The sequence below is a fragment of the Delphinapterus leucas genome, chromosome 4 (assembly GCF_059928025.1).
Source record: "Delphinapterus leucas isolate spDelLeu-1000000601 "Yukka" chromosome 4, BTC_Dleu_Yukka2, whole genome shotgun sequence".
NCBI classification, from domain to species: domain Eukaryota; kingdom Metazoa; phylum Chordata; class Mammalia; order Artiodactyla; family Monodontidae; genus Delphinapterus; species Delphinapterus leucas.
The window spans coordinates 76,045,720-76,070,464 of NC_143132.1; the positions used below are offsets into that span (position 1 = coordinate 76,045,720).

At 35.8% G+C, this 24,745-nt stretch overlaps 1 protein-coding gene across 1 annotated transcript in view; it reads left to right on the forward strand.

The window, feature by feature from the left end:
• FGF12 (fibroblast growth factor 12) overlaps positions 1-24,745 on the forward strand; it is a 244,845-nt gene that overhangs the window by 48,383 nt on the left and 171,717 nt on the right. The window lies entirely within an intron of this gene.

Genomic DNA, 24,745 nt, shown 5'->3' on the forward strand with positions numbered 1-24,745 from the left:
CAGATGCTGGGTCAATGGCTAATATAGATCTACAGCCACATATAAATATACACACTTATACACACATATGCATAATATATATACGTATATATAGAGGCGTTACGCATAACACACATACTGAGGGTGCTACATTTTGTCAGAAACTTTTAGAAACTGTCTGAATTCACAATGTTAAAATACCTTATTTTTTATTAAGACAAACTACTGCATACATTTATTGATATGTTGGTATTAAAAGGAGTTTAAATATACAAAATAATAAGACTTAGATAAATTCATCTGGATACCCAACCCCGGCTTAAAATTTAGCTAAAAACATCAATACATTTGAAACCCTTGTGTGCTCTTTCTGGTGGAGTCCTGCTTTTCCCTTCAGTACCAGACATAACAACTATCTTGAATTTGACATTTTTTATTTCTGTGCAGTTTTATAAATACATTTTTTCATATATACATATATATGCATATACTTACATCCGTCATAACATCATTTTGCATGTTTTTAAACTTTTTATAAGAGGAACATTACTATATATAACTTTTATGTATTTTTCTTCCCCAGTATTTTGGTTGTGAGATGCATATATGGTGATATATTTGCTTTATATTATTCATTTTCATTTTTGTAAAGTATCCCATTGCATGAACATACCCAAATATATTTATCCATTCTCTTTTGGGTGGATAATTATCATTTCTATTTTAAGGCAGTTACAAATAGTGCTGCTAAAATATTTCTTGTACAAGTTGAAGAGGCCTTCGCTGACCATCCTTAATAAAACTAAACATTTCACCTTGACCTATTCTGATACCCTAGTATTTTTTTTCTAGTCATAGCTCCTGTGATGACCTGATATGCATATTGTTGCAGTTTATTTGTTTATTTTTGATCTTCCTAGCAGGAGAATGTTTCATGAGTGAAGAGATTTTGTTTTGATCTTTGATGTATCTTTATTATTTTTTTTCACATCTTTGTTGGAGTATAAATGCTTTACAATGTTGTGTTAGTTTCTGCTGTACAACAAAGTGAATCAGCTATATGTATACATATGTCCTCATACCTCCTCCCTCTTGTGTCTCCCTCCCACCCCTCTAGGTCATCACAGAGCCTCGAGTTGATCTCCCTGTGCTATGCAGCAGCTTCCCACTAGCCATCCATTTTACATTTGTGTCTTTAGAACCTAGAATGATCATTAGTACATAGTAAGCACTCAACAAAAATCAAAACGAATGAATGAATGTGTCCTTGTGCATGTGTAAAAGTTTCTCTAGATCATTGGCTAAATATTCTATCCACCTAAATATTTTTAACATTTCCTGTTGAAATAATGTTAGACTTCAGAAAAATTACAAAATAGTACAGGAAATTTCTGTGTACTCTTCACCCAGCTTCCCCTAATGGGTACCACTTTTATGTAACAACAGTACAATTATCAAAGCCAGGAAATTAACCTTGGTACAATACTATAAATTGAGCTATAGACTTTATTCAGGTTTTGCCAGTTTTTTGACTAATGTACTTTCTTCTGATCCCCCCACACATATTTTAATTAAAAATATCCCATGAAAACAAATAATTTTTATTTTTACATTTTCTGAGTGTGGATTGAGATAAAAATATCAAAGAAGGATTTAAATTCTACTCATGTTTTTTAATAGAAAATTATAAACCTCTAAGTTGTTAAAATGCCTTTTCTTTCTCTACTTTGTGTGGGCAGGAGTAAAAGCATTTGATTGTTTGGAAAAAAAAATCTTGTTACTATGAGCATCTGTCAGAAGTGTGCTGTTTGGTTCAGTAGACATCATTAGGTCCAGCCAACCTTACCATAGTATCTTGGATTGAATTGATAGGACACCTGTTCTTTTGTTCATGAAGAAAAGACTAATTACATGTAATTGAGTACAAAACCAAATGGGTTTGTCAGCAGCAACAGATACAAATCTCTGCAAGTGTAATGATACCAAAGATGCAAAACAGTGTTGGAACACTGACACAAAAAAGTCAACAGCAGTTTGGAGAGTATTAATAGGAACATTTTACATAAAATTAGAAAGGTAATTATTCTGCTCCACCAGTTTCCGTAGGAGAAGATACATTTGAAGAGGTCAAACATGCTGGGGTGAAAACAATTAAGATATGCAAATGCATTGTTGCCTTTTTCTCTGAACAAAAATATTAACAGCCATTTCACTGTGGCATGAGCTGCCTGACAAATGAATACAATGGTGAAACTGAAGATATTCAAGCTGGTGCTGCACTGGTAGTTGTAGAGCGTTTATGAAAATACCCCTTCAGTGTGGGAGGGGAAGAACGTGGTGGTGGTTGAGATAGTTTCAGAACTCAGTGACTTTTAAGGTCTCCTTCAGTCTTGAGATTCATTTAAAAATTATTTTGAATAGATAAGATAAGTATATGGTACAGAATTGTAAAGGCACAAAAAAGGATATACAGTTGAAAAAGAACAAAACAGTTCTTGACAGCCAAGAGCTGGCTCGGCACTACCAGCAGGCCAAATGTGAACAGTTTCACAGGACACCAAATCAGGCAAGGCCACTGTGACCATGATGGATCAGGACAAAAACAAGAACACTCTGTAATCACATCTGAATGCAGACAAAAACAAGAAAGTTGTCCAAACTACAAAATGATAAAATCTTGCTGTACCCTGGTTTATATGGGTGGGTGCTGCTTCATCACCAGGAACAGGATGTTGCTCTGTTCTTCTTGCCTTCTAGATAAGAATTATTAAGATAGCCAAGTATAGAATTACACCTGCATCCAAAGAGCATTCAACTTGGAATAAATCTGCTTTCTTTGAGCCCCCTTAAAAATCACTTAACATGAGACTAAATCCTGGAAGTCCTTTCTTACACCTTACTAAGACACCCCAGTTCTGCCATGGTGTATATTTTTCCTCCTCGCTGAGAGTCAGTGAACCCAACTTTGTTCAACCACAGATGTGTGGATGTGTTTCTTTGACTAGAAGACATTAACATAGTCAAAAGCAATTTTCTGTCCCTCCCCTCTCTGCCACCTGGCCACATTTCTTGGTATTCTTTCAGATGCAGTCTGTGCATTAACAACATACACAATATTATATATCTGTATATGTCTATCTCTCTCTCTCTCTCTATCTATCTTTCTAATCTTGTTCAGTACTTTTTCTTAACTTAAAATGTTGTATTTACAAGACTTTTCCATGTTAGGACATATTTAAATGGGATATTTTATTTAACCTAGTTTCCTCTTGAAGGACATTTCAGTTCTTTCTAATATTTTGCTGATACACACTATTCTATAAACAATATCCTTGTACAGAAGTCATTCTGCGTGTGTGCAACTATATTTAGAGGATGGATACTTAGAAGAGGAATTGTTGGGTCAAGGTTTTATGCTTTTATATTTTTGAAAGATAGCTATTTCCTCTCCATCAAACAAATTTACACTTAGAGTGACTAGTCGTTTCCTTATCTTCTAGTCAACACAATGTGTTATCAGACTTTTGGTTCTTTGCTACCTAAAAACATAAACTTTAAGTTTTCTTATTATGAGTTAGGTTGAGCACTTGTTCATATAGTTTATGAGACACCTGCACTTCTTTTCCTATAAAATGTCTGTTTATATTTGTTTCTATTAAGTGTCTGTTTTATCATTTGCAAGAAATCTATTTATATTTTAAAAATCAGCTCACTGTTATGTGAGTTTCAAATATCTTTACTCATTTTGTTGTTTGCCTCTGAATTTTTTTGCAATGCCTTATTTTATTTTAAATACGCTTTTATGCCCTCAGCTTTTCTTTCCTATTTAGAAGTGTACTCGTTCCAAGATTATAAAAAAAACCTCCCATGTTTTAGTAAGGAATTGTTTCATTTTTATACTTCATATTTAATTAATCTAGAATTTTATTTCTTGACTTTTGACTCTAGACCTCTAATATTTTGTGTTCCTAACTACCAGTTTTAAGTACAAATACAGTTTCTTCAGATTTTATGAATGTATTAAATTCTCCATGAATTCAGCATTAAAAATATATATTTCAACAAGGCCTGTATCTGAGTTTCAGAAATCCAATTGGAAATTTAAAAATTGAGTCATCCAGCTATGTTTTCTATACAATACCAGACATATGATGTTTTGATACCACCAATCACAAGTATATAGACACAGCCGAAGCCAACAGAAGCTCTGTATTGCTAAACGATGAACAAAAACATGATCCAAATGGTTAGTTGGAGAAAATCATTAAGGACATAAGGGATGCTGCAAAGAATTATAAAGATGCTCTGTCTTCCTAACAAGGGGCCTTTGTTAGGTGAAAGAGATGACATGGAGTTCATCTCTTTCACCTACTCAGACGTACACATTATAGTAGTTATGGGTGAGCGAGGGCTACGCCATATCCAATTATAGGGATATTATTTTCTTCTAGTGTCTTCTATACTTTAAGAATATATCACAATTTGTATGCGTGAAGTCATACCTACAAGTTGGATGAAAAGAAAAAGAAATGCGTGCGTTATCCTGCTGATTTTCTTTAAGCAAGCTTATTTATATAATCTTGAGCAATACTTTGGTACATGTAATGTTGTTACCCTTACAGTGGCATGCCTTTTCAAAACAAAATTAATATTCAGCCTTAGCTTATGAATGCAGTTACCTCACTTGATTTTTTTTAAATAAAGAAAAAATATTGCCTTTTGACTTTCATAGCTAGAAGAAAAGTAATGGACACTTGTTAGAAATTTGTTTTTGTGGATTGTGTTTCAATTTTAAAGCCTGTTCCTTCAAATAATATTTATGGAAAGCTTGAACAAGAACCAATTATTTCCTTGAATAGTTTGCTGATTCACATATGTTCATAAGGAAATAACTCCTCAGACTTTTTTTAACCTTGGCTTTGTACCTTTTTATGTCTTATATTTCCTTTCGACCCTAAGACTTCTGCCCTCATGTGCCCCTCTGTTTAGTAAAGTAAAACATGAGCCATTTGAAATTATCCTTTTTCCTAGTTGCTCTATGACTATTTATGGGCATATTGATAGGAAGTATACATATACATAGTGGTTAAGAATCTGATGGGAGCCACTTTACCAAGTGTATTCCTAGAACTAAGGACTGAGATTATCTTTAGTCTATTCCTGGCTCTGTGAGGTGACCAGTGCTTTGGTCTTGGGCAAGTCACATAAATTTTGTCAGATTTATACAATCTCTGGTTTTACAAAATGAGAGGAACAGAGAATCTCTAAGCTTTTTATAGCCTTTCCTTTAATTCTCATATAGAAGTAAATGTATGCTCAGAAAAACTGATCGACAGATTCCGTTTCCACAAATACCATTTGTTCTGAAAGGTATGTTACTGACAGGAAATCTTCAGTTGCAAATCCCTATGTGATATTCTCAAGGTGTATATAAAGATCTGGAGAGTCATACATACATATAAGTGATAGAGCCAGAATTGAATGCAGGCTATCTGACTTGAGGTTCTTTGCCTTGGAGTTAGTTATTTAATCTCTTCACATCTTACTTCCCTCATTTGTTAAGTAGGGATAATAATAGTACTTAGATCACAAGGTTGTTGTGTAGATTAAATGGGTGATTCATGAAAAATGCTTAAAATAATGCCGAAAACCTGGTTAAATGTTGTTGGTGGTTGTCGTTGTTATTCTCATCAGTCGGGGTAAGAGTCCTTGTTTGCAAGGAGCTTATAGACAGTGACCATTTTAACAGAAGTAGAATTCTTACTGGTGGTAGCTGTTGTTATGTGAAAGAATTTAAAAGTGCTTAAGCTAGAGGGTCTGGAGCAGTACTCTAAGTTAGTGGTTCCTAAAGTGTGCAGTCCCTGGACCACCAGCATCCGCATCATCTGAAAACTCGTTAGAAGAACACATTCTTGAGGCTTGCCCTAGACGTGCTGAATCAGATAGAACCTCAGGGCTGGGGCTCAGCAGTGTGTGTTTTGACAAGCCCTCCAGATGATTCTGATGCACTGCAGGAGGTATGAAGGGGCACGTTCCTCTGCACCCAAGATTTGGAGTGTTCACATTTGCTAATGAAGCAATCTCTGTCTTGGGACTGTCATACCTAGTTCTATGGGAACCTGATTCCTGATGTAATAGGGAAAGCATAGGTCTGTAGGTAGACTGAAAAGCATACTGAAATCCAGACTTTCTAGTATCTCAAACATGTGTGGAATCTGTTCCATTTTGATGTATTTCCTGGAGAGAGTCAGAGCTCAATTCTAGACAGGTTATGTGATCAAACACAGGTTTGGGGAATGATAGAAAAACGTATATAACGATATAAGTAAGTCTGTACCATATAGTTTTAGGTCTTGGAGCTTTTACACATGCTAATTCCTTTTGCTTGGAATGACTTCACCAATCTTACCACCTGATAAATCACTCTTACCTTTCAGAACCCTTCAAAGCTCTTATCTCCTTTGTCAGTGTGAAGCCTTCTGCAGCCATCCCCCTCAACTGCCACCCTCCCTCACACAGAACTCCACATTAATTACTCATTTCACTCTACTGTGTTTGAACCTCGTGTGTATATTTACAGTTGCAGAAGTCACATTATACTGCAATTCCTTATCTGCATTTTTGTAGATAAGGAATAATGTCCTTATTTGCCCTTCTGCCTAGGACAGCGATGGATATTTTCCAAGATCCCGTACTGGGGGGTATGCAGATATGTTTCATTTAGCTGGCACACTTCAGAAAAAAAATCAGTGTATTTAAGCAGTGGATGCACCTACTTTCTCCCACATTTTCCTCCTAGCTGCCTGTGTCCTAAAGACTCTTGAGCTTGGGATACCTGTGGTTCTCCCTCAATGTTTATGAAATAAAAACAAAACAAAGCAAAAACAAACAAAAAACTTCAAAGGAAGAATATACACCACTTAAATGTCACCAATTATAAGGCAAAGTAGCTTGGTCTGTGAGTCAGATAACCTGGTTTCTAGTCTAGGTCCTGTCCCTAATTAGCTGTATGATCTTGTTTCAGTCATGTAGGCTCTCTGTTCCTTGGATTTCTATTCTGTAAAATGAGATTTTGGAAAAGATCATCTCCAATATTGCTGACAGATCTGAAACTTATAAAGCCTATAAATTGGCAATAATTTTTGTTTTTACCTTTGAAACTTCCCTTTTAAACACATTACAAAAAATGGGCAAAATTGTGAGAACAGATAGTGCAATAATTTTTGCATTGAATTTGAAAACAGTAGTACATTTACTCTACCTTCAAAATATATGCAGAATTTGACCACTTCTCAATACCCCAACTGTCACTACCTAGTCCAGGCTATTCTCATCTTCAGACTATTACTGCAGCTTCCTAACTAATCTTGTGCTGGCGACTTTCCCCCCTCAGTCTAGTATCCACGCAGCAGCCAGAGTGACCCAGTTAAAATAGGTCAGATAAACTGACTTATCTGCTCAGTCTCTTTCACTACACACCACTAAGGGTAAAAGCCAAATTCATCCCATGACCAATAAGGCTTTACATAATCCTGTCCATTACCTCCTGGCTGTTCTCTCTCCTCTTTCTTTTGACTAGTCTCCTAGCCGTTCCTTTAACACACCAATCATGCTCCTTCCTATCCCCATCTTCCAAAATGTTCTTCCTCCAAATATCTAAATAGCCCACTCCCTCATCTTCTTCATTCCCTCACTCAAAAGTGAAACCTTTTCTCATGGAGGACTTTTCTGATTAATATATGTGTATTTCAATTGCTGTCTTCAACATTTCACTCTCCCTTGGCAATTTGACTTATTTCTCATTCCACTTACCATTGTGTAATATACTTATTTATTTATTTTATTTAAAAAACAAATTTATTTGTTTATTTGGTTGCACTGGGTCTTAGTTGTGGCAGGCGGGCTCCTTAGTTGCAGTTCGTGGGCTCCTTAGTTGTGGCATGCAAACTCTTAGTTGCAGCATGCATGTGGGATCTAGTTCCCTGACCAGGGAACGAACCCAGGCCCCCTGCATTGGGAGCGCAGAGTCTCAACCACTGTGCCACCAGGGAAGTCCCCTTATTTATTTTATCATCTCCCACCTCCACTAAAATATTCCCTACATATACCACACATTTAGCTCATTCATACTTGCTTATGTTATTTTTTTCCAGTAATAATGTCATCCTCTAAAAATAAGATCAATTGCCTTTTGTCTTTGAGAACTTTTCCTGATGTTTTTAACTGGAAATCCTGCTTTTTCCTCTGCATACACAATATATCTCAAGGTATTTTTGCACTTTAATCTGTATTGATGTATCTAATCTCTTTAACTTATAAGTTTCTTGAGGCCATTGACCATGTCTGCTTATCTCTATGTTGGCGTGTAACAGGGCCTTAATAATGGATAGTGACTTAATAATGGATATGGATAGCTTAATTCATAGTAACAATAGTATAATCAGACTACCATTTAAATTTAAAAGCTTAATTAGAGTATAAGCTCCACAGGGCAGGGAGGTTTGTCTTCATTTTGTACTGTTGTATCCCCAACACTTGGGATAGTGCCAGGCACATACTAGGTTTTCAATATTTGTTGAATGAATGAATAAAAGTCAGTTCTCAGAACAGCCTCATCAAAAATGAATATGATTTTGTCAAACAACACCTAGCTTGAAGGATTATTGCAAATTAAATCACATTTGCTTTTTTTTTTCTTTTTGAGAATGACAGTTTAAGAGACTTTAAAGGATGGATAAGGAAGTCATTTTCCATTATGAAAATAGGAGGAAAATTGAGTATGCTTAGCCTGGAAAAGTGAACTCCATAGCAATAATAGTAAAAGAAGACAGTTTTAAATAGATCTTCAAAGTGTTATGCAAATATATATTTATGGTGATAATTACAGAGGCATCATTTTCTGAAAGTATGTAAATAGTATGTTTACGCAGAAGAGAGGGAGCCATTGCTTTTATTATTCAGCTAGGACCAGTAGCTAAATTTAAGCTTATGTTGCAGGAAAAAGAAAATATACACTCAGGTGCTTTAAGGGTAAGAAAAAAGGACAGCCAGGGGGTCTTGAGGTAGTGGAAAAGGGTATTAGAGTTGTGATGAATTAGAGATTATTAAAATCTCCCTGAAATTACCTGATTCTGAGGCTCTGGAAAGTGAGTTGATTTGCTCAAGACAGAGTAAGAAAAATTCAGTTCTACTATATCCATAACCTGTGTTCCTTTCTCTATATAAGTTATTGCTTGAGAGATTATACTGATTTACCTACAGTCTAAAACTTAATAGATTTTAATGAATGGAATTGGGATTTGTTATATGTGGCTGGTTTAATTAGGAATTCAGTCTATGGCCTCCAACTAAACAAGGGATAAATTATAACTTTATTTTCATGTGGACCAATATTTTCCAGAGCATACTACCTATCCTGAAGTATGAAATAACTATGTATTTACAATGAGGAATTTGAAAAATAAAACGGTCACCTATGTGCCAAGCATTATTTCTTTTTATTTATTTATTTATTTATTTATTTATTTATGGCTGCGTTGGGTCTTCATTGCTGTGCGCGGGCTTCTCATTGCGGTGGCTTCTCTTATGGCCGAGCACGGTCTCTAGGCACGTGAACTTCAGTATTTGTGGCACACTGGCTCAGTAGTTGTGGCTCGCCAGCTCTAGAGCACAGGCTCAGTAGTTGTGGCACACGGGCTTAGTTTCTGCACGGCATGTGGGATCTTCCCGGACCAGGGCTCGAACCCGTGTCCCCTGCGTTGGCAGATGGATTCTTAACCACTGAGCCACCAGGGAAACCCCAAGCATTATTTCTTAATGTATGAGTTTGGGCCACATTAGATAATAATAGGTAATGTTTACTGAGTACTTGCTAAATTGTCTAGTACAAGTATGAAAATTTTATAAATTTTACTTGTTTAAGTATTATAACCATCCTATAAAGGGGATACTGTAATCATTCCTACTTTGAAGATCAGTAAACTGAGGCATAGGAAGTTTGAATAATTAATCCATGGTCACACTGATATTAAAAGGTAGACCCAGGATTTGAGCTCAGTGAGTTTAGTTCCAGAGTTAATGCTTTTACCATTTTATGCTGAATACCTAATTTATCTTTCCTCATTAATATTTCCTAGTGCATTAAAAATCATACCACTGCATTCTTCTCACAACACTTTAAAAAAGTATTACGAAGGGGATACGACTTACTTATAAAATATTATGGTGGTTTGCTGGCTAAACATTGAACTTGAGAGGATTTTTCTTCAATATGTTCAACGTATTTCAACTATAAATTAAAAAACTTTTTTTGAAATAGTAAACCATTATACAATAATTTGAAAGATCTTAAATAATCTGGTTGCCTTTTAACTGTATCTGACTTGGGAAGTTTGAGGTGTGTAGGCTGTGTGTGTTTGTGTGTGTATATATATTTCCATGTATTATTCAGTAGCCTAGATAGATAGAGTGGTACTGAGTAGGCATCCTGCCAGGATCTAGTGAAGTTGCACTTAGTACATCTGCTTTCCCTGACACTGAGACAGAATGTGGAGCACACACCCATGTCAAAATATGTCTGTATAACATTACTAGGCCCACTCCATAGTATTATAATTGAATTTTTTTAAATGTCCTAAAGAAAGCCTCTCTTTGCTTCCTCTTACTTAGATATTGGCAGAGACATCATTTTTATTGTTGCTTTTGTATGTTCCAGGGATCAGTCCTGATACGTGGGGAAGCAGTGTGGTGTTGTGCATAGTCCATAGGATTTTAGAGACAGATAGTTATGGATATTAATATGCATTTCTCCATTTAACAGCTGCATAAACTTGGGCAATTTGCTTAGCACTTTGAAACCATAGCTAGTCATCTGCAAAATGGGAATTATACGTAAAGACTTCAAGTATATAATATCAAATTTACCCTCTTGAAAGGAAGTGCTTTGGAAAGTCTAGAGAGGAGAAATCTATGCTACCTGAAGTATGATCCAGAGTAATTTCAGGGAAAATGTAGGACTTGAGCAGAGCTTTGAGGAACTGTGTAACAGCCTTTTTGGAACCTCATCTACAGTTTCAGTGCTCATCTAGGTCCTGGACCCAGCCTTCCCATCTTTGGGGGAATTTGATCAAAGTCTAATTTAAAGAGGATTAAACCCCACTGTACTTGGAATTTCCCTCAGGGGTGAGGGCAGTGGAATGAATCCAGTTACATATCTGTCCTCAGTCCTTGGATTCTTCTGATAATCTGAGAAGGGAAAGTCCTATTAAGATGCAAGGGAAGACAGTCCACCTCCCACCTATATCCAAGTCCTCTAGAACAATGACTCCAAAATTTTTGCACATTAGAATCACCTCGATAGCTTTTAAAAAACTTGAGGCCCAGATCAATAAAGTCAGAATCTCTGAGGATGGAACCCAGCCATCAGTATTCATTTAAAATCACACAGATGATTCCAAAGTGCACTCAAGTGTAAGAACAGTGATTTCTTCTAGAAAATTGCTTCTTATAATTTAGTCTGCATTAGAATCACCTGAAGGACTTGTTAAACTACTTATCTGGGGGCCTTAACCCCAGAATGTGTGATTCAGTAGGTCTGGAGGAAGGGCCAGAGTGTTTGTGTTTCTAACATGTTCACAAGACCACACTTTGAGAACCACTCTCTAGAGCAGTACTTCTCAAACCTCAAGTGCATAGTGATCATCTCGGGATCTTGTTGAACCGCAAATTTTGATTAAGTGGATCTTGGATGGGACTTGAGATTCTGGCTTTCTGATAGGCTGCAGGAGATGCCAATACTGGCCACACCTACCTTTGGTCTATGGACTGGTACGATTTGCTACACAATGGCATCACCTGGGAGCTTGTTAGAACCACTTCAGACCTATTGAATATGAAATTGCTTTTTAACAATGCTGCATGTTGGAATCATCTGAAGTGGTTAAAAAATACTGGTGCCTAGGTTTAATTCTGAAGACTTCTATTCAATTGGTATGGGTATGGACAGGGCATCAGAATTTTAAAAAAAGAAAAGCAAACTCCTCCAAAGGTTGTAATATGCAGCAAAAATGTTTGAGACAGAGTTATACAATAAGATATTTGTTTTAAATACAGTGCAAATCATTGCTGTCCTGGTATGGAATATTCCATGATATTTTATTGTAAAAGGAGGCCCTCGAGATGGAGATGACAAATAAATGGCCCCTCCTGGGTCTACAACAGATGTCAATAAATTCTCACAACATTTCTTGTGGCCGAGCCTCAAATGACTTCTTAAGACATAGCTTCAGGCAGCTACAAAAAAATGACTGGAGTTTCATGGATGCCTGCCGTGCGCATGCCTCATCTTCATTAACTCCAACATACTGAGGACCAACTGGGTTCTAGTTACTGGGTTACAAAGATGACTGCAGTACAGTTTCTGCTTTCTAGCTGCTCCCAGGATAGTAGACGAGGTTGAACGTGTATGTAAAACAAAATTTAATAATGCAAGGTAGCACTGGTACTGCCAAATGATTCGAAAATCACCAGATTCCAGAGATGGGAGCAATCCCCAAAAGCCATAGTGCTCAGAGAAGGTGGATTTTAAACTGAATCTTGAAGAATAGGAACAAAATATGTAAGCTAAGATTAGGAGAACTGCATTTCAGATAAGGAGGCACAAAATCACCTAGTGGAGAAAGTTCCTGCCATGTTGGGGAAAGATGAGCTAATTTGGATGAAGCAAAGAGATTACATGGAAGTGTCAAAGGGACCATATTTTAGAGTGCCTTAACTGACACATAGGGGAGTTTAAAGTTTACATTTTAAGATGTGGGGGACCAATGAAAGTTACTGAACATTGCAATAGAGTAATAGGTGAAATGTGGTGGGATTATAGTAGTGATGGGCTAAAAGAGAGATTTTAAGATAGAGAAGAGTAATGACAGAATCATCTTATTTTTCAAATTTTTTCCTCTATTTCTAAAAATATCTTAACACATTTATTTCTATAGATCCACTTAATATTTTTGGAATGAATATACATATACCACATATATATATATTCATTGGGATCAGCAAATATAACATTTGAGTGTCAATGACAACGTAAATTGAGTGGAATCATGAATGTTTCCTTTGTGGCTTTTTCACTGGCTTTCCACACTTTAAATATATAATTGCTCATCAATATTACTTGCATAAATTTTCAAAAGTGCTTTCTTGTTTTGGTAATTAGTGATAATGAAATGTAAAGCTTTGGTTGAACATACCTAAACCACCTCAAGCAAGTTAACTTGTGTTGTCTGTGTGTAATTTTGATTAAAAACTAAAGGTTTTATATTTTCTGGGTGGAGCATTTCTGCTTGGCTGCAAAAATTCTAAGGCTTCCAAATTTATTTATTATAGTTTCATTTTTTTCTTACTTTCTTTACAACTGTTTAGGTTGTGGTTACTAGAAGTTCTCTTATATTTCTTAAGAGCAACAATATTATATAGCCTTACAGCCCTCAGCACCTAAGTGTACCTTCCTTGGCTGACTTCATGACTCTGGCAAAACCACATTTTTGAGCTGAATTCAGTGCCCCCATATGTAAAGATGGAGGCAGAGTACACGTGTGCAGTTATTTTTTTCTATTTTAGACTTTCATGATCATGATGGCAGGTACCATGCCTTTTACACCACTGCAGTGCCTGGAATACAGGTGATGAATTCATGAATAAACCTAATGGGCCATAGTGTCAGCTTTGGCAACATAGTGTTTGATGGAAGATTTGTAGAAGATACAAATCTAAAATCTTCAAAACATGCCGAGATTTCTTGGAGGATGTTTTTGCCCATTGATCTTATGGAGTGACACCTGTGCTGTTCACCAAATTCTTCAAATGGAATGTGAGATGAGTCTTCTGTATAAGACAAATAGGCTGCAGCAGATGAGTGATGGCAGGCTTTGCTTTCATTATCAATAGTGATATGCTTCATTTTTCACCTTAATGAAAAAAAGAATCACATTGAGTTGACTTGTTAATTATGCGAGCATTTGAACATCTTTGAAGTAACACAGGAAAGGTTATACGATAATAACAGGATTAAAAGCCAGTGGTGGCATTTCTACCAAAGCTAAGGCAAATATTTCTACTAGCTCCTGTCAAAGAAAGGGATCATCATGTTGTTCATTTTCACTAAGTTGAAAATCCACGATGTTTGCTATCAGCCAATGCTTGGAAGAAAAAATTTAAGTTTCTAAGCCCCGAACTACTAATCAGTTCCATAAGTCATAAGTTCAGGGGGCAAAACAAGTCGGACAGTTGAACTGTTGGACCCGTTGTTTACAAAATAAGGCACGCTGACTGAAAGCACTGAATCAACATAGGCTAAAGCGTGTCAATTTTTACATTTTATTTTAAATATATAGTTATTTTAGCTTACTGGATCTTACATATATAAAATGAAATACATTTTTTTTCTCCCATGACATTTTAAGAAGTTTAAGTTAAATTATGAGATAGTGATGACCCTTATGAGATAGTCCACGACCCTTGCCCCTATTACGAAAGCTCTAGATTCGGAGGTTTAATAACAATGCCATTACCAATACCAATAATACCTTGTATTTTACTTTTATAGTTTAATAGCAAGCTTTTAAGAAAATTATTATCTTAATTGATTTGCATAGTAAGTCAGTGAAACATTCAGAGCAGACATGAAGTGAGCTCAGGGAGGTTACATTACTTCAAATCATCAAGGTCGTAAAGCTGTCATGTTAGAACTAGGGCTCGTGAACTAGAGCTGTGCCTTTTGGACTGAAGTTTAGTCCTCACCTTGGTCTTGTTTTCTTGACTTAAAGCTAAAGAAGTAGGGACAATTACATCTTTCCCTTAATTTCTGTAAGAAATGCTGTTTTCGAGGTTAAATTTGATGATCACAAGTATTTTAGCTTCTACTGTGCAATGCACTCTGGATGAAAAAGAAGCATAATTTCATACTTTTGAAGAATTCCTACTTTGCAGGGAGACTCAGGCAAAGACATAAATATGAAAAAGCAATGTGATAAGTGCTGTGTATGGAATGCTGTGGAATTAGGATGAGTGAATAATTAATTTGTCTGAGTGAATACTCCATTGTACCATAATTTAAGTAACTGCTTTTGTGTTGGAGGATTTAAGAGCTCAGACTATCTCCTAGTTTGCTGACTATTCAATAATAGCATTTTCCTATTGAAAATGGGGAGGGGAGGAGAATTGACCTTATTAAATGATAAATAAATGCCAGAAATAAATATTAATTTCATAACTAATGGAAAACCAGTTGAGTGACCTACAAAAATTATTGTAAATATTATAATTACACGTGTTATTGTAAGAGACTATAGGATTATAGGTGAAAATAACCTGGTACCAACTTAATTTTAGGTTAAGATTTTGTAGGATATGATATTACTTACACTCTAACAAAACATCTTTATTGAGAACATTTTGAAGTGTGGGAAATGGTATGAATTTTCAAGACAGTCTGATATTGAGAATGCACAGATTATAAACCCAAATATCTCTATTTTATCTCAGTATCTTCCACTATAAATTTATTTGGGTTTTTAGTGGGTCATAAAATGCGTCTTTTTCTCTGCACATTCTGCAAATTCAACCCAGTACTCTTTTATATCTGTACATTTTTACAAGCAATAAGAGTCTATCTTTAGAAGTTACTTGAGAGGATACTGGATTTACCTGTTGTAAAGAAGAATTTGTAATGAACTTTTCTCTCCCTCCCTCCCTATTTCTCTTCCTCTTCTCTTTCTTCTTTGCATCTTCTTTGGCTGTAACATTAAGTGCTTTCTGATGTGTTTTGGATTGTTACCTTTTTGTCACTGGGATAACTTGTATGGATAATAGGCAGATCAAAATTAAGTTGAATAAGAACACAACACTTTTATTTCACTTAGCAGACAGACAAATACAGTATGATATCACTTATATGTGGAATGTAAAAAATAAACTAGTGAATATAACAACAACAGAAAATGAAACAGACTCACAGATATAGAGAACAAACTAGTGATTACTAGTGGGGAGACAGAAGCGGGGAGGGGCAAGATAGTGGTAGGGGATTAAGAGGTACAAACTACTAAGTATAAAATAAATCAGCTACAAGGAAGTATTGCACAATACAAGGAACGTAGCCAGTATTTTGTAGTAACTGTAAATGGAGTATAAACTTTAAAAATTGTGAATCACTATGTTGTATACCTATAACTTACATAATACTATACATCAACAAAAAAATGAAAAGTAAAGAAAAGGACCTAGCTCACAGAGTTGTTCCAAAAATTAAAAAAGAAAAGGGCCTAGCCCACAGAGTTGTTCCAAAAAAAAAACAAAAACCCAGCATTTCTTACAAAGTACTTTTTTCTAGTCCAATATAATTTTATGAGATGTCCAGTATCTTGGTTGTAATAGCTTCCCCCAAATCTTCCCTTCCTCTTCATTTTCTCAAAAAGATGCATCACCGTACACATGCACACACACACCAGCCCTATGCATCCTATGCTCCTGCCCTCTCAAACTTTGTGTCATGCAGGTTTTCTGGCTTTCCCTTTAGATTCCATACTTAAATACATTCCATATGTGGTAAATATTATCTTTGATTTTTTCTTACATGCTTAAGTATGGAAATATGATCTAGAAAAGCTATGAATAAGCGAGCTTAAGGAGAAACCACTGCTGAATCATTTATTTATTTGGCAGTTATTGAATAGTAGCTTCTAAGACCAAGATGCTTCTAAGACCTCGTTGCTAGGCAATGAGGATAATAAAAGTTTCCTGTGCCATCAACTTGCCCACAGAATAGTGGGAGCCTCAGGGAGATTTACAGATGAAGGTGTATTCCTCAGGGACCATATCTGTTGAATATGTCACTATTTTCCTAGCCTAAGCATGCCATGTGACCTATACTAAGTGCTCAGTAAATACTTATGGAAAGAATAAATGACTTTTGAATAGAGATATTTACAAGGAGTTGTATGAGAGTTCTGCTAACGCCATGGAAACTTACTCCAAAGTTTTGGATGGCACTTTTCATTCCCTTCTTTTTTTACTTTGTACCCGCACTGCCCTCAAATTAGGGCTTTTTATATCCTGAAATAAAGCCAAATAGTCAATTTAGTTTATTTATTTATTTTTTAAAATTTATTTATTTATTTATTTTTGGCTGTGTTGGGTCTTCATTGCTGTGCACGGGCTTTCTCTAGTTGCAGTGAGTGGGGGCTACTCAGCTACTCTTCATTGTGGTGTGCAGGCTTCTCATTGCGGTGGCCTCTCTTGTTGTGGAGCACAGGATCTAGGCTCATGGACTTCAGTAGTTGTGGCATGTGGGCTCAGTAGTTGTAGCTCACAGGCTCTAGAGCGCAGGCTCAGTAGTTGTGGTGCACGGGCTTAGTTGTTCCGCGGCATGTGGGATCCTCCTGGACCAGGGATCGAACCAATGTCCCCTGCATTGGCAGGCGGACTCCCAACTGCTGCACCACCAGGGAATTCCCTAGTTTATTTTTAAAATGACATTTTACATGTCAAAATGCCTACCATGATGCCTGAAAAATAAAGTAGGCATTGAAGGAGTATAATCTCTTCAGTTTTTCCTTTCTTATTAGTTTTTTCTTTCATTGTCTTCTTCCATTTAAATTTCAACCTGAGACTGACTTAAGTTTTGTAGGTCCTAAAACTTATACAATTTGGGACATCCCCTTTGAAAAAATAAAAAAAATATATAACAGTGAAATGAAACTTAGGTACAAAAATGAGTAGAGTGAGAAAATAAATCATGAAAGATTAAATTTTAAAGAGCTGAAACCTATCACAAGGATTATAAAATCCAGGGAAGTAATAAAATATTTTAATTAATTACTAGATGTGTACAAGTCTATTTATTTCTTTCCCGTTATTTTGTTTGTATAATCTTTGAACATCTTTTCATATTTTATAATACATTATCTGTAGAAAAATAATTCAGTCCTTCCTGTAGCATGAGTAATCAACATTGACCTTTTATTATTATTATTTTTTAATTTATAAAAGTTTACTTAGCTTCACAGCTCATAATCATTTCAGGTACCTATTGAGGATTGTTATCAAATTTGAGAATTTTTTGTTATAAGATTTCAGGAAATTTCAAATCCACCACCCAGGTCCCCCAGTGAATAATTTGCTATTCATTTTATATATTACTACAATAATGCTATGTACCCAACAATCACATAGCCCCATTTGCATGTATCAGCAAGTATTTATGTCTCATGTGTCTGGGGTGGTTGGCTAAGCAGCTCTACTGATCTTGTCTGGCTTACATATCTAGGGGTCAGCTATCAATCAATTAATCTAGAATGGTGTTGGATGGATTACCGAGGCCACTCTGTTGTTATCTAGGTGTCTTACATCCTTTTCCTGGCACCTGCGGGTTAGTCTGTGCATGTTCTTCTCAATGCCGTGGCAGAGGGGAAAAGCATAAACAAGCCAACCTGAGCTCTTTTTCAAGACTCCGCTTGCATTGGCTGACATCCTATTGGCCAAAACAAGTCACATGGCTCAGCCCAGTATCAAGGGATAGGGCAGAATATCCTTTCAGAGAATTGCAAGTTTATATGGCAAAGCACAGATACAGGGAGAAGTGGAGAATTGGGTGTATCAATGCAATTCATCTACCATTTCCTTCATTACTTAAAAAAAATAAAAGCAGCCTTACTGAAGTATAACTGACATATCAAAAATACCTGAATGTTTAATGTATGCAATTTGATGAGTTTGGACATATGCATACACCCATGAAATCCCCTTTGCTTTTTTTTTTTTTTTTTTTTTTTTTTAGTAAGAACACTTAACATGGGATCTACTCTCTTAACACATTTTTTAAGTGGACAATATAATATTAGTAACTGTAGGGTACTATGTTTTACAACAGATCTCTAGAATTTATTCTTCTTGAATAACTGAAACTTTATACCCATTTAACAACAATTATCCATTTCTTCCTCCCTCTAGCTCCTGACAACCACCATTCTACAGTCTGCTTTCATGAGTTTGATTATTTTATTTACTCATATAATGGGGATAATGCAGTACTTGTTTTTCTGGGACAGGCTTTTTTCACTTAGCAAAGTATCCTGCAGGTTCAGCCATGTTGTTACATATGACAGGATTTTTTTCTTTTTAAATGCTAACATTCCATTATAAGTATATACCATATTTTCTTTATCCACCCATCCATCCATGGACATTTAAGTTGTTTCCATATTTGGGCTATTGTGAATAATGCTGCAATGAACATAAGAGGACAGATATAGTCTCGAGATCCTGATTTCAGTTCTCTGGGATATATGTCAGTAGTGGGTTTGCTAGATCATAGGTGGTTCTATATCTAATTTTTTGAGGAACCTCCATATTGTTTTCCATAATAGCTGCACCATTTTACATTCCTACCAGTAGCGCACAAAGTTTTCAATTTATCTGCATCCTCATTAACATTTGTTATCTTTTTTTTTAATAGTGGTCTTTCTAACAGGTATCAGGCGATATCTCATTGTAGTTTTGATTTGCATTTCCCTGATGATTGGTGATGTTGAGCATTTTTCATGTACTTACTCATGATTTGTATATCATCTTTGGAGAAATGTCTGTTCAAGTCTTTTGGCCCTTTTAAATTGGGTTATCTGTGGGTTTTGCTACTGAGTTGTATATTTAGGATATTAACTCCTTATCAGATGTATGGTTTGCAGATATTTCCTCCCATTCTTTAGGTTGCCTTTTCATTCTGTTGATTGTTTCCTTTGTTGTGCAGAAGCTTTAAGTTTGATGTAGTCCCACTTGTTTATTTTTGCTTGTGTTGCCTATGCTTCTGGTGTCATCTCCAAGAAATCACTCCAAAGATCAATGTCAAGAAGGTTTTCCTCTATGTTTTTTTCCTACGAGTTTTACAGTTTCACAGTGTCAGGTTTATGTTTAGATCTACAATCCATTTTGAGTTGATTTTTGAGTATGATATAAAATAAGGGTCCAATTTCATTCTTTTGGATGTGGATATCCAGTTTTCCTAACACCATTTGTTGAATAAACTATCATTTCCCTTTATTGCCTTTTTTCTTAACTTTTTCCATGTGGTTCAGTGATTGAGTTTGTTACCGACCTCAACAGCACCAATTCCGTTATTTCATTTTTAAATATGAGTCAGATTTACGTAAGATTTAGAATGAAATACTCGTTTTGGAAAGAACAAGATTGAGAAGATGCTTGAATGTCAGATTAGATGCTTGGATTCTTATTTGGCTTATAATTGTAGTCTTTATTCACCAAATGTTTACTGGGATCCTGAATCCTGAATATAAGCAGAATATGTACTACTATCCTGCTTATTCTCTCTCTTAATCTCTCTCTGTTTCTGTCTCTGTCTCTCTCTTTCTTTCTTCCTCCCCAGCTTTTTCCTTTTCTCCAAGCTATACAAGTGTGGTTTAGGTGTGATCCTTATCTTGGAGAGCTTATAAACTAGTTGTGATTGTGAAAGAAAAAATATTTTTTAAGGAAAATTAAAAATTGTGATAAATACAGTATAAATCTAGGACTAGGGGAGCTGAGAAGTGAGAGAAGGCACTTGGTATTTGGTGTATCATTCAAGCATGGGAGGGGTTTCGGCATGAAGATATGGGGAGAGTGACATTGCAAGCAGAGGCAGTGAAGTAAGCAAAAACATGAAGTTAAAAGGTAGGAAGAAGAAGATCAAATTACTAGAGGCAGTAAATAAATATATTAGAGAGAGTAGTGCGATGGAGCAGAAACGTATGCTGTGACTATATGTACATAACCTTGAATATTGGGCTGAGATGTTTAAGTTTTTAATTTTCTTTTTATCTTAAAAAGCAACTTTTTCCTAGAGACAGTGTTCTTAGAAATAATGTGTCTTTTCATGACCCTTATAATCAATAATATTTATTGAATATAAGATATGTACATAGAACTGGGGTAGACATTGCAGAGACTTACCCTCAAGAGTCCTTAAGGATGGCGACAGATGCGTAAACAAATAATTATAATACCATGTTCCGAATACCATAACAGTGATATGCCCATGAAATAAATAATTATGGAAAAAGAAACAACTGTCTCTGAAGGATCTGGATAAGATTTGTGGTTCAGTTAAATAGGGAAGATAGGCTTTCCAAAAGAATAATAAATCCAGTCTAGTTAAGATCAAGGGGGAAACTTAGAACATAGCAAAAAGCTCTATGAAGCTGCTTATGGTGAATGGAATGAGTGATAGGTGATAAACTGGAAGTGTGGTTTACAGCTAGGTGCTAAAGGGCATTGAGGGTCAGAGTAAAGGCTTTGGATCTATCTTGTAGACAATGAGTATTCACTAGAGGTATCAAGCAGGGAACTGTTAGCAGGGAAGTGGCATGAGTAGATGCAGGGGACTTGGAAGAATGGTGTGGCCCAGTTCCTATGAGTTAGGCCAGTGGCTTTGAGGATGGAGAGGAAGACTGGAGATTCAGGAGGAGTTGTCAATGCGTAACAAAGGACTAGAGCCAGTGTGCTATGTGGAAGATAAATAATAGATAAGGGTAAGTCATTTGCCATTTTTCAAGATTTTAGGAGGCAGATGCAGACCCTCCCAAAGAGAATAGCTTTTAGCTTTTACCGCTAAAAACTCTCATTCCAAATTGTTTACTGATTTTGTTTTTAATGGACTTGCTAAATCTCCCAAAGCATACCATCTAAAAGCCATCATCACCTTATGGTTTCTATAAAACTTTCACACAGGTTTCTTGTTTTGGTCCCTGCCTAGCTTTCATAGTTTTCTCACTTTTCTCAGATGAGAAAAGCTTTATAGTTGCCTTTTTTACCCCTGTTTTAGGTAAATGAACCAATGTTCTTAGCATTTGTCCTGGAAAATCTTTATTTAGAAAGACGTTATGTACAATTTTGGATTTCATTACTCTTTTTCATAAGAATCATCATCGAACTTGATATTTTCCAATGGTTACATTTATTTACAATATATAAGTACCTAACATGTTTGTACCTTACGTGTTAACTCTGCTTTCGTCAGCAATTTCTGTCAGTTAGGATTAGGGTTGGCTCAGTGTTGCACAGACTAAAATAACAAGGACTTATTTTTCTCACATAAAAGCCAGACCTACGTAATTGGAAGCTAGACTGGTGCCATTGCTCCACAAGGTCCTCAGGGAAGACCCCACTCTTTCCAGCTCACCTGCCATCACTCGCTCAGGGGGAAGTCCTTGTTTTCATGCCCTGAGATCATCCAGCCACCTCAACTCATCCCCCTCCAAACAGCAGTAAGGCAAAGGGTAGGGAAGAGGGCAAAGGCCAGTTGTCTTTAAGGAAAGGGTCTTCAAGAGTACAGAGACCTTTCTGCCTATATTTCATTCGTCAGTACTGAATCCATAGCCACAGTTGGCCGCAGGGTATGCACAGAGATGTAGCTAAATCGTCTGTTACTTTTTGAGAAGGTGAGAATGACTATTAGGGGAAATTAAACTTAAAAGGGAAGGAGGAGGAAATAGGATATTTGGGGCAGATAACCACATTAGCGAGCCAGAAAACCTTTGGTCAGTTGCACTTCCACCTGGGTTACCTCTCTGAATCTGTTTACCCTTCTAAAAATTAGAATAATCATTCTGTCCTAAATTCTTCATAGTGTTTGTGGTTGAGGGTCAAATACAATGATGAATTTATCAACACTGAAAATTGTGTTGCACAAAGGTAAAGTATTATTGTAAAAGTATTAAGCAATCTTCTGAATCAATAGATATTAGTCAGGTGATATGTCGGTTTACATCAGACCCTTTGGTAACCTTATTTGACAAGCAGAAGAATCATATATTAATGACAGATAACTCATATAGAGAGAACACATCTCTGTTTATGAAACACTTTCAAGAACATGATAATGCATTTGATTCTTCTGTCAACTCTGTGCAGTAAGGATTATTATGCCCATTCTACAGACAGGAAAACTAAAGCAGAGAGGTTAAATGAGTGGCTCAAAGGCATGTAGCTTCTCAGTGGTGAGTTTAGAAACCACTTTGTCTACAAATCTCTCCCACTTTTTTGTAATCTGTGTTGCTGCTTTAATCTTTACATATGCCACACTTCTTGTTGCCCATTTGGTAAAGTCTAGATCTCTAAGACTGGAGTGACAAACTCTCAGTTATTTATCCCTACTTTGTCTACATGGTGTTCTTTCCCATTCCTCCCCAACATGAATCAAATCCTTCAATCTGGCAGTCCATTCCTATATACATACACTACCCTGAAGAACCACTTACTTCCTGCCCTACTATAATGTTTATGATCTTCGCCTACTCAACTTCTGTCCTTTCTTTAAGTGTCAACTTGGGTCTCATCTTCTGTGTGAGACATTTCTTGAACACTTCAGAACACAGTTCTTCCATTTCCTTGAACTTCTGTAACATAGAGACTATATATAGAATGCATATATTACATTTAATTATAGATATACATTATACAGTGTATCAGATTATTCCATATGTCTTAGCTCTCTCTGACAGTGGTAAGAATATTGGAGGAACAAAAACTAGTACAGATTCAACTTAAGGCAGCTATTAATTCTTAAGTGTCTGCTAAGATCTAGTCTCAACTTTCATGACAGATGAGGGAAAAGGTTCAAAGAGGCAAAGAGACGGGTCTGATGTCAAATATCTAGGAATTGAATCCTGCTGTACTAAACTTGTGGTCTTAGGCTTGATCCTTTACAACTACCAGTTGAACATGTGACTAAAAGCCAAATACTGTGTGGGTGTGTTTAGCTTACTATCCCACGTTGAGAGAAGCCCAGAAAAATAGCATTCCTGATTAATGGTAATCCCTGGGTTAATTTATATATATATATATATATATATATATCTTATATTCAAAACTGAGAAGATGACCAAAGCGATGGGAATTTTATCAGTAGAAAAGATAGATAAGAACTTCTAACTAAGTCAGGATGTTAAAGTGAACTGCAAGGCTATTCTCTTATGCACGCAGTCATAAATGTTTAGTTCATATTCACGTTGCCATCTATACAGCCTAGTTATATGATTGCTTTCCTCCTTTATGTAATATAAATTCTTTCGGGATGGGGACAATGTTTTATGCTTATGCTCATTTTGTAATATTAATGTTAACTAAAATAGTGCTATATAGGAATATATAATTCATAGAAATACATTTTTGACAGAAAAATGGATTATCTTCTTATTTATCTTCTTTCTGGTGTTTGAGTACTTTCTCCAAGTAGACAAGTAGACTGTTGAATATTTTCAGTAATGGACAACCCAAATATTTAAAGACTACAAGCATGTTTTCATTTTATCTTAGGATTTTGAATTAAATTTATGAAGTTGATTTTTAATGGTTTGTGCATAATTATGCATATATATATATATATATATATATTTCCCAAGATATAAAATCTGTCTGTTAGAGCTTAAGCTATCTAGCAACCATTGATACCTCTATTTATCTATCTATATTTATATGTAAAAATGAAATATGTTACATGAAATATGAAGAGAAATGTTCTCCTGCCACTAGCATAGTGAAGGATGAGCCAGTGTTTTTGTGTTCATCTTGTGTGTTTAAGACAGTGTTCAGGACCGCAAGGAAAAGAAGCTCTGGCATATGTTATGAAGATCATATTTTATTATGACTTATGATTCCAAATATGTTTTCTTCTGTTGAGAATTTTTTGGTTCAAATTATTTGTTTGTTAGAAAAAATC